This window comes from Equus przewalskii, chromosome 9 (genome assembly GCF_037783145.1).
Source record: "Equus przewalskii isolate Varuska chromosome 9, EquPr2, whole genome shotgun sequence".
Taxonomy (NCBI): Eukaryota; Metazoa; Chordata; class Mammalia; order Perissodactyla; family Equidae; genus Equus; species Equus przewalskii.
The window spans coordinates 60,552,522-60,564,271 of NC_091839.1; positions in this window are offsets into that span (position 1 = coordinate 60,552,522).

Genomic DNA, 11,750 nt, shown 5'->3' on the forward strand with positions numbered 1-11,750 from the left:
GTCTTGGCTCTTTCATCTTCTACACCCTCAGGCAAGACCCTCCTCCATACAAGTCCCTGGGGGGCCCTAGAGGCGAGAGGCGGGGCTGAGGGCAGGGTTAGCTGGTCCTTGCAGCACAGCTGTGTCTATAAAGCAAGAGGGCTGTTTTTCAGATTCTGCTTCTCTTTGGGACTCAGCATCAATGCTTGGCTCACCGGTAAGCCTTCCTTCTAAAGATCCCAAATGTTTTGCTGTCTGCAGTTTCCACCTGTCTTTTGATTGGGTTGAAGCCAGCTCCCTCCCTGGGATTAATATTCACAACAAGCAGTGAGCGATTAATTTAGCCAGCTGAAATTTATTGTGCACTCGCCTTAACTCAAAGCCGGCTTCTGCTGGGTGTTTATTTCTCGCCATTGATGCATTGCACATGACAGCCCCTCAGCATCTGAATTTAAAGCACATCATTGTACAGAATTCCTGCTGCCCCCCTACCGCTCCCCAGACCCCCTGAAATCTACAGAGCTCGGAGTTCCACACTGTGTCTCAGAGAAGGTAATTCTGGATTGCTGGCCTACGGGAACAGTTGGGAGCCTTGAGGCAGTTTAAGATTTGGATTTCATGCCCAGCACATCGAGCTGGTGAGTCATTTCATTTCAGGGAGTTTCAGTCAATAAATTCTGACTCTAACTTATGAGCACATCCCACTCCACTCCCGCTGTCACAAAAAACAACCAAAGAGTCTGAGGCTGGATCTCAGACCAAGCATGAAACCCTCTGTGCCCGGTCCATCCTCACTCAGGATTCACACGTGCCATCGGGCATTGGGTAGCTCATCCAGCCCCGAACCCCCGCCTCCCGCCTCATCCCGCTTCACCTCACCCCACTGGCCCACCCTGCAAAGTACTGTCTAGAGACGACACTAACTGCTGGTGCCCAACAAGGCAGAATAAAGGCCCGTGTGCTCACCGAGTTCCATTTGGAGTGTGCGACAATTTCAGAGCACAAATGGAAAAAGAAAAAAAAGCAGGTTTGAAATCTATAGCTGGCTTTTATCAAACCAGAACTTGTAGCTCTCGGCTGACAATCAGCCAGCAGCTAAAGCCCATGAGGGACGGTTCTTACTCGGAGCTGCTGGCTGGCTATTAGCTACCAGCAGCCTTCTGACCCCTTTTCCAGGGAAGTAACAGCTGGCAGCTGACAAAGGCACTGGCAGAGTGGGCAACTTTCGCTTCTCCTGAAATGGATATAAGATTGGCAGGAAATAAGGCATTTAAAATAGGACGATTATAAGCATTTTTACTTGCCTTTCTTTATTATGCTTTTGGATTTTGGCTCTGATTGCTAAAATGTATTATGTGCTAAGGAGCTTCGATGGCATTTTTCTGCAAAGTAGATGTCCCAGCCCTTTCTCTGTCACTAAAACTAGCCCAGATAAAGTTGCTTTCTATGAGTGTTGTTTACTTAGCTGTTTTTAAAACAGTTGTTAATAAACAAAGATGATGGACTAGTGGCCATGAGATTATAGGCACTTGAGTGTGATGCTGCTGACAAATTAAAACATGGCTTTAGCTTTTCTGAGCCTGTCAGGGAGGGCTTTCTGTGGTGTTGGAGGAGTTGAGGAAAAGTGAAATCGGGATAAAGTGAAGCAGAGATGGATTAACTAGCAGTCGGTTGGGTAAAGATCACTTTAGCCTAATTTCTCTCTTTGTGCACCGCCCAGCCCTCCATTTTTCTGTCAGAAAGGGCACAAGGTGGGGGGATACACAGAGGCCCCAGCTGAGGAGCAGGCGATGGTGAGATGGGATAACCCTCCTCGGAGAGTGGAAGGACACCGTGTGAGGACCCCACACCTCCGCCACTTTCCTTCTAGCTGCTGTGCTGTTTCATCTCTCTTTGCAGGGCATAGCACTGTGGGACTGTAGCCAATACACTATTGGCAACATTACTGTTTTTATTCTGGCGATAATGTTACAATCTGCTATTGTAACGGTTGGTCTATATCAAAAGTATTCATTAAAATGTAGATGTTCAAGGTAACGTCCAAAGAGCACCAGATGGATGAGGACAAGAAGGCTGGGTTCTGAACCGAAGCGGCCAAAAGGATAGAGAAATATCTAGAAGGTCAAAAGACTAGACTAGATGGATGCAGTGTGTTTCCATGACATGTTTAAATGACACGCATATATATACATTTTGATTTAGTAAGCAGAGAATTTTCAGAACACTGTGTTCTGTTTCTTATGTTCTTGCCTAAGAAAAAAATGAGTCAACGTTGAGAGGAAGGCTTATTTTTCAAGATGGTGGACTGGGCACATGGGTTTCTCTTTGCTGTCTCCCAAGGACCCATTAAAATGCTGAAGAAGGAATATGAAAAAGGTATACCACACAACATGAAGAGACCTGGGGATCAGGATCAGGGGACTGTGGGAGAAGGAGGGTAAGAACGAAGACAGTTGACTTTCTAAATAAGTTCTCTGTACCATTTGTTTTCTAAATTGTGTAGATACATTACTTTGATAAAAAAAAATTTTATTTTTAAGTTGGAAGGGACCTTTGTTGTCTTCTTCCTACTCCAATATTTTTTGTGGGGGGGGGGGGTGGTGAGGAAGATTGGCCCTGAGCTAACATCTGTGTTCCTCTTCCTCAATTTTGTATGTGGGTTGCCACCACAGCATGGCTTGATGAGTGGGGTAGGTCTGCGCCCGGGATCTGAACCCTTGAACCCAGGCCGCCAAAACAGAGCGCATCGAACTTAACCACTATGCCACCAGGCCAGCCCCCTTACTCTAGTTTTTAATCAAGACCACACTTACACCATCCTAAAGACACAGCTGCCATCCTATTTTAACAACCCCCAGAGAAAGGCAACAGCAGCCTCTCCTTAACTGAGCCATTTCATCGTCTGACAATCCTCGTGGTTTTGATTCTCATTTTCATTGCAGCCTGAAGGTGATAACGTCCTGTCTGAAGGAGCTAATGCACACCCGGGGAGCAGCCCAGCTCCGTTCAATGAAATAAAACGTCCAGAGCTGTTCTCTTCATGTTTTATATGGCAACAGACTTTTATGTGTGATTAAGAAACAAAATAACAAAGGGAGGAATGTACTGAGCTTATCAAAGTACAATAGTTGCTGCTTCACCAGAAAAACCAGTGCTTTCCTTCTATTCTGGTGCTGTTAAGCTGACCCTGGGGAATGAAAGACGCTTTGCTCTGAAATAAAGATTAACACTTAACAGCTATAGTCAGCCCATGGCAAAACTGTGAAATAGGCAAAATTTGTCATTAGGACTTTTCCATCATCCCTTGCTGAGTATTTCTTCGTACTGTCCCGTCTCTCAGCTCCAAGGCACTTACTGCTCTCTAGGTGCCAGGGAAACAAAACAAAGTATTTCACACCAAAACGTCATTGACTTCTGATGAATTTTACCCCAAGGGCATTTGCATTCCATATCACTCTGGATCCAGTCAAGAGAGAGAAACTACGTGGTAATATAGATAGGGAAAATATAATATAAAGAACTATTAACTGGTAACAGGGGATTAAAGTAACACAGAGTTAGTAAGAAGTCAAGAGAGCTCTGAAGAATATAGGAATGGCAGATGAGGAGCCACAGCTACGCTTAGGGCTGAGAAAGTAATGGAGGAAGAGGCCTCCTGGGTTCAGATCCAGACCTTGTTGAAGAGGGCACAGCTGTGGCTCACTGGATGGCAGAGAAGGTGCTGTACTGGTGGAACTTGCTGGAAAGCTGACCTCTAGGGTGTCAGGGAAAGTTGATCACAGGGACATGTCTCACCAGAAATACTCTGCTGCAAAACCACCTGAGGTAGGGAAGTGCCAGGGAATCTGCTGGTCACTGTGCACTAGAGGAGCTGGGCACTGGAGAAGCTGCCAGTGCTGCAGAGCCTGGCAAGCCACAGGAGGCTGCCGAGCAAGCATAAGGGAACCAGGACAAAAAAACCCTTCTCCTGCAGTGTCTCTCCAGCATCCTCTGTTGACAAAGCGTAACATCGTGCCAGCTGCAAAGGCAAAATATTTAAAGGGTACAGGTCCATTTTTGAAGAACAGGCAATGAAGGAAGAGTTTGGAGGCGATAAGTTGATAACTGGGACACATTTTAACAGAGAAAGAGAAGATCAAGACAGTGTTGAACCCAATGGGCTGTTTCTCTAATGGTAAAGTTCCAGAATAGTCAGGCTAGAGAAGGTATTTTGGAGCAGGAGAGCTTTCTAACAGTCTAGAAATCAAACTATGTAGGTGACATAAATGTATATCAGGATGGAATGGGATTATTAAGTGTTCCTTCTAGGTAGGACACGGGTACTATTAGGCCCTAAACTCCTAGTTCAGGTTCACCACCATTCCCAGATGTGGCTGTGACAGCTAGATTCTCACCAATTCAATTTCTTTCAAGCACATGAGGAGACATTCCCCAGACTCCTTGCTTCTAGATGAAATGTGCAACATGTTCCGGTTGATGAAATGTGAGAAGAAGTAATAAATGCCACTTCCAGATCCAGCCTCTAAAATGTCCCATTAGACTGTCAGTTCACTGTCCCTCACTGATGGCCAGATGAAGGCAGGGGATCCAGTAGAGGGCTTCATAGAAGCTCTAAGGGATGGTGGTGCCACCAGACGAAAAGAGCCTGAGCCACAGCTCAGAGGAGAGATGCTCAACCCACATGAGACTAGAGTGTGACTAAATTGTATTAAGCCTCTGCAACTTCTGAGACTTTTGTTACTGCAACTGGTGTTAATTTCCCTGACTGATACACAGAGCAAATTAGACCCCTGGGATAGCCTCAATCTTAAACTGAAATAGCAGCGAGAGAGTACCCATCACTCATTTTGTTTGAGGTTGTCAAAACAAGGAAGCTAGATCATATATTCTCTTTGGATCTATGTGTCATAAGTGTGGGATATCAGAGTCCCAAAATAATTTTCCATGGCCCACGGTGGAGGGCAAAGCCTGGCAGCTAGGTTTGCCTACTGAACAGAACAAAGACTTAGGGTGAACATCAAGGTGTTCTTTTCTACCTTCTGGGAGTTAGGTGTTGGTACAAATAGGCTTGACATGGAGGTCCACACTTGGTCTCAGTGCACAAGGCCACTTGTCCTGGTGCAAGAAGTGAGTCCTTTCCCACCACAGCTCGGCCTTGGCCCCATCAGGTAGCTCCACTCCTGGTCCACACTGCGTGTCCCCGGAAGAGCCCTAAGGTCTGGGCTCCACTCCTCTCTCCATTATTCACTCAAGAGCGGAGGCAAATTTGGTCCCTTCTACAAATATTTAAAAAATGCATTGTCTTCCAAATTTAAATATATATATTTTAAATATATAAATACTTTTTTCCCTTCATTTTTTCTTTTTCTTTTCTCCTTTCAATATGTACAGACTCTTTTTGGGTGTGTATTGGTAAAAAAAGAAGGCTACTGCACATGGGTTTTCTGCCATCCACAAAAGCAGTGGGAGATACTCCTGTGGCCTCTTCTATCTTACGCCTGTCAGGCTTGAAAGCCAACCAGGAAACACGGCTGCCACCTCAGCCCGGGAGGGGCTTCCCCTGGATCTTTGTGATTCCAGGCCCTTCGGAGACCTGCTCTGACCCTCAGGTGCTGTCGTTATGTGACATGTGACGCCAGCGGGGTTAGCACAAGTCTCCTGAAGGCCTGCCTCCTGCCATCTGACACCTCGTGAGTAAATCACTTTTAAGAGCGCATGGCTCCGTATAAAGTTTGTGCAGGATAGGCATAAATTCGGGTCTGGAAAAAGCCCAGTTTCCCGTGTGACAGGCAGCTAGCTGGTGTGCTTTAACAGCCGCTTGCTTCCTTTCCGGGGCTGCAAATTCTATCAGCTGGAGACCTTAGGAGCAGAACAGACGACAAAATGAGGGTCTGCAGAGGGAGAGAGAGATGTCAGACACTGGCACACGGCATCTCCCCGAATCCTAGCTCAGCACAGCTTCTAATATGGTGAGGTTTTCTTGGTGCAGGAAACCTGTCACGCTGAAGGCACCACCCTCCGACCCCAAAGAGACACCTGTCTGGAGGATAGGATGATGGCTTCAGAGAAAACAAAGAATTAGAAAGACAAACGGGGAGTGTGGGTGACAGTTTTATTCTCTGACACATGGTTACACGGTTCTACATTAGAATTCTCATTTGGGACAAAGGCTCCCCCAAAGAACTCACTGAACCAAACATTTTTAGGGGCTTTTTACACTGAAATCCAGATCAGCCCCCAGATTTGCTGCAGAATCCGCATTTTCAGCTCTGCCTTTGACTCAGCAGGATTGCACAGGTTGACATTTGTGAACACGTGGGGACCCTGGAGTCTACAGCGTTGAGGGCTTTTCACACACCTCAGTCGCAAACCACATAGCTCTGAAAGACTTGCTTATGGCAACGGCTAGGCTGCCCAAGATGTTACAAATCGTTGCTCTCCAAAAAAAGGTGGATGTTGAGTTTGGAAGGGTGAAGGGGATGCCGAGGGGGTGGCGGGGTGGGTGTTGGAGGAAGGGAGTGTCATCTTCGAAAACATGAAGTGGCACATCAGGGTTAGACCTGGAGCATCCCCAAGTGCCAGCGCACAAGAGGCGCCTTGCAGGTTTGGAACTGGGTGGGGCCGCAGAGGAGGCTGGGTGGCACTGGGGGCCATGAACTCTGCTCTGGTGAAGACCTGGAACACTAATGCTGAAGCGACTCCTTCAATCCTAAGAAAGACGAAGTGGAGAAGAGAGGAGGCACAAAGCTTCAAGGGGTGATTTCTGACCGAGGGTGTCCCATAGAAACTGGGCCGCGCCAGAGAAGGTGGCACAGTGCAGAAAGTAGAAGTGGATTCTGGCACTGGGCAGTCGGCACCCAGTTCCTGGCATCCCCGACTTATTGGCTGTGTGACCTTGGGCAAGTCCCTTAGCCACCTGTTTTCCAGTTCTCTCAACTATAGGGGCTAACAGCCTTACTACGTGGAAACTGGTTAGAGCAGAACATGGCACATCAGGGGTTAATTTAGGAGGCGTAGTCATCTAAGCGCCCCACCCATAGGGGAAGAAAAGGAGATGGAAGTCTCTCTCCTCCTCGTGTTCAAGGCCACCTTATGCTTCACGGCCACAGAAACCCTGTTGGCAGACAGACCCAGAGGGCCAGGCACATACAAATCAATGCAGAATTAATACTTCCCTGGATTCCTCCCCTGGATTCAGGCCCCATGGGGGGGTGGGAAGACCTCGGGGCGGGGAGTCAGTGGACCTGGTTTTCCATCTCAGCTCTGTCACAGGAGTCATAGGCCATGCACCAAATCTTCTTGGCTTTCATTTATTTATAGACTTCTACAGCAGCTGAGTGGGGCCTTGAAGTCAATCTAGTTTATATTCGTAATGTGGACAACATCTACTATCAGCATCTATTGAGAGCTTCCTGTGTGAGACACTGTGCTTAGTGCTTTATGTGAATTAGCTCAGACAGAATTACCTTCTGATATGAGGTAGTTACTATAGTTACTACTTTTATACACGTTATACAGATGGGAAAACTGAGGAAGAGAGCAGTTAAATGACGTATTTCATATATATTACCTCATTATCAAATTAATATACATGAGGTAGGTATTATCTCTATTTACAGATGAAAAACTGAGTCTCAGAGACATTAAAACTTCCACCTGCCCCCCAAAGAGAGAGTAGACTTAAATTTAAGTCCTTATAAAGTCTCTTTTAATATGAGTAGTCTTTCTCAATTATTTGATTTTTTTATTGAGGAATAACTTACATTCAGTAATGTGCACCAGTCTTAAGTGTGCAGCTCAGTGGATTTTTTTTTCTTTTTGAAGAAGATTAGCCCTGAGCTAACTGCTGCCAATCCTCATCTTTTTGCTGAGGAAGGCTGGCCCTGAGCTAACATCCATACCCATCTTCCTCTGCTTTATATATGGGATGCCTACCACAGCCTGGCTTTTGCCAAGCAGTGCCATGTCCGCACCCGGGATCTGAGCCAGCGAACCCCGGGCTGCCGAGAAGTGGAATGTGCGCACTTAACTGCTACGCCACCAGGCCAGCCCCTCAGTGGATTTTTATCACATTTACACTAATGTAACCACCAACTTGATCAAGATGTAGAACATTTCCTTCACTCCAGAAGGTTCCTCAACACCCTCTCCCAGTTAATATCCTTCAACCCCAAGAGAGTCACTAGGCTAACATCTATCACCATTGGTTAGTTCTGTTTGTTTTTGAACTTCATATAAATGGAATCATACAGAATGTACTGTGTTGTGTCTGTTTTCTTTCATGCAACATTCGAATTTTGAGCTTTTATCCGTGTTACAGCGTGTATCAATACTTTGTTCTTTTTTGTTGCTGTGTAGCATATTTCTCTGTAGGAATTTATCCACCGTTCACTGGTCCATTCTTCTGTCGATGAACCTCTGGATTGTTTCCAGTTTTTGGCATAAAGCTGCTATGGATATTCATGTGCGAGTCTTTTTGGTGGCGTGTGCACTAATTTGTCTTGGATATATACCCAGGAGTGGAATTGCTGGGACCTAGGGTGGTAGGCATCTGCTTAACTTCACCGCCAGTTTTCCAAAGTGGTGGACCAAATTCCTACTCCCCCCAGCAATGGACGACCTGTGGTTCCTCCACGTCCACACCCAACATTGTATGTCAGTCCTTTCGCTGCTAGCTGTTCAGTGCTATCCTAGTGCGATTTTCATGTGCAGGTCCTTGCTGGGTAATGTTGTTGACTACCTTTTCCTATGCTTATTGCCATCCTCTGTTGTGAAGGACCTGTTCAAGTCTTTTGCCTGTTTTTAAACGAATTGTCTTTTTCTTAGAGATTTGTAGTTCTTTATATATTCTGGGTATGAGTACTTTGTTGGAAATATGTATTGCAGATATCTTCTCCAAGTCTGTGACCCACTTATTCACTTGCTTAATGCTACTTTTGATGAACATAAGTTCTTATTTTTAATAAGGTCCAATTTATCATGTTCTACATTGACAGTTGAAATTGTTTAAAGAAAGCTCTGTCAACTCCAAGGTCGTGAAGATATTCCACTATTTTTAGAGACCTATTGTTTACCTTTCATATTTAGGAAAATAATCCTCCCTCAAATTAATTTTTGTGTATGGTGTGTGAAAGTTCATTATTTTCCACATGGATATGCAAATGATTTGGTGACATTATCTTGAAAAGACCATCCTTTTCCTATTAGATTTCAGTGGTGCCTTTGTTGCAAATCAAATAACTCTGCACGTGTGCGTCTCTTTCTGGAGTCTCTATTCTGTTCCGTTGGTCTATTTGGGAACCCTTGCTCCGATCATACTGTGTTTCACAGTTTTACAGTAAGTCTTCAAATCTGGCAGGAGAAGTCCTCCAACTTTGCTATTCTTGTCAAAATGGTTTTTGCGATTCCATTCTATTTCCTTATAAATTTTAGAATCTTCTTGTCAATTTCCATAAACATTTCTGCTGGGATTTTGATGGGGATAGGATTGACTCTGCAGATCAATGTAGAGAGAACTGACATCTTAATAGTATTGTTTTCTGATCCATTAAGATGGAATATCTCTCCTCAATTATTTAGTTTGAATAACAATAATTTGAGTAAAACTTTAGTATTTTCAAATGGTTAAAGATAGAGTTACCACGTCATCCAGTAATTCCACTGATAGGTGTATACCCAAGAGAATTTAAAACATATGTCTACACAAAAAGTTGTACAGTCTTCATAGCAGCATTCTTGACAATAGGCAAAAAGTAGAAACACCACAAATGTCCATCACCTGATGAATGGATAAGTAAAATGTGGTCTATCCATACAATGGGATATTATTCGGCAATAAAAAAAGTACCAATAAATTCTACAACATGGATGAACCTTGGAAACATTCTGCTAAATGAAAGAATGGCCAGTCACAATGACCACGTATTGTATGATTCCATTTAAATGAAATGTTTAGAATAGGCTAATCTATAGAGACAGAAATAGATTGGTGGCTGTCTAGGGCTGAGGGGGTGGGAAGGGAATGGGGTGGGGGCTGATACCCAACGAGTGTGGAGCTTCTTTTGGGGTAACGAAAACGTTTCTAAAATCAATTGTGGTGACGGTTGTACAACTCTATGAATATACAAAAAGCCATTAAATTGGATACTTCAAATGAGCGAATTGTATGGTATGTGAATTATGTCTCAATAAAGCTGTTTAAAACATTTTTTTAAGTTATTTTGCCCATAGTCTATATTTATGGGTTTAGACACATTTTAACACACATTAGGTTTTGACACATTACAGTCACATTCTGAGGTACTTGGTGGGGGCTAGGGCTTCAACATATGAATTGTGGACACGTGCCATCAAAAAGAAAAATTTTACGTATTTAAAAATGTAGACTTCTGGGTCTCGCCTCAGGATCAGAAAAGTCCAGGAGTCTGCATTTAACTAAAATTTCAGCCCCTGTTGTCTCAACTGCCTGAGCCAGCAGTGAGCTCGCCAGGAGGCAGCCAGCCAGGTAAGAGCTGATGAGCTGACCAGCCAGGGCCGAAGACAAACTGCAGGATGGCCCTGTGAGCCGGACGGGGAGGACAACTTTATGTGAGGGTCTTTCAGTTTGAAGAAAGCCCAAGGGGCATGAAGCTCTAGAGTCATTCAGCTTCTGGAGAAAGTCCCTGTGGATGCCGGCATCCTCTCCCCACAGCAGCGCTTCTCCGTCCAACCGTGGCCCCATCCTCTGCGGGAGCATATTTGAATCTCTGACGGGTAAGGGGAGGTACTTGAGATAGTTATATTTATCAAAAGAGGGCATAGCAGTGAGGCAGGGCGTCCCTTCAATGTGGCCAGCCCAGGGATAGGACATTGGAGGCCATTTCTCATGGAGACATTCTCATTATGAAAAGGACAAGGTAGGGGGCAGGAATAAAGCCAAAGAGAGTTTTCAATATATTGTTTGACCAGTTGCATCTCTAAAACCAGGGGTTTGCCCAGAAAAACAATGCCTTGTGCCCTATAAGTTTTGATCTTCTGGCACTTTCTGCTGGAGGTCAGGTTCATTAAATACAAAAGGGCGGCACCTCCTTGAAGTGCTGGGGTTGAGGTCCTGGCTGAAGCTCTCTGCCCTGCAGCCCCAGATCAAGTGGTAGAAGAGATGTGAGCTGGGCATCTCGTCCTGGTATGATGGGAGCCCTGTCATCCTGTTCCCCAAACCCCAGTCCGATTTCTGGGCTGCTCCTGCGAGACTGACCACGGGTCACTAGTCCCTGTCACAGAAGGACTTGCTTTTTCAGGGGTTGAGTCAGGCCAAGCCTACCTGGCCTGGCCTGTGGCTTCTCTAAAAGCTGAAGGCCCCATGGCCAAGACTGCCCTGCCGCCCCACCATGGGGAAACACCCACAGCTGTGCCCTGGGGTGCTCCAGTCACCAGCCTCTTTGGTGTCCCTCCTTGCCAGCAGAGGCAGACTGTGACGGGATTGCCAGGGCTGCCCAGACCAGAGTTGAGGGTGGGAGATTTCCATGGACTGAGGCAAGTAGGTTTAAAAGGAACCCAAAGAAGAGTGTCATGCGATTGTTCTGCAGCTACACGTTTCCAGTGGGAGGAAGGTGAGAACAGAAAAGCGCACACACCCTCCACGACAAATTCCTGGGCCTTCTGCCAGAGAAAGCCTGATTCAGCAAGTCTGGGGAGGGGCCAAGAAACCTGCATTTTTAAAGATTCTCCTTTTGGGAATGCACAGGCAGGTTTGGGAACTGTGGTTTTAGCTTGCCCTAGTTGGGGTTTGTTCA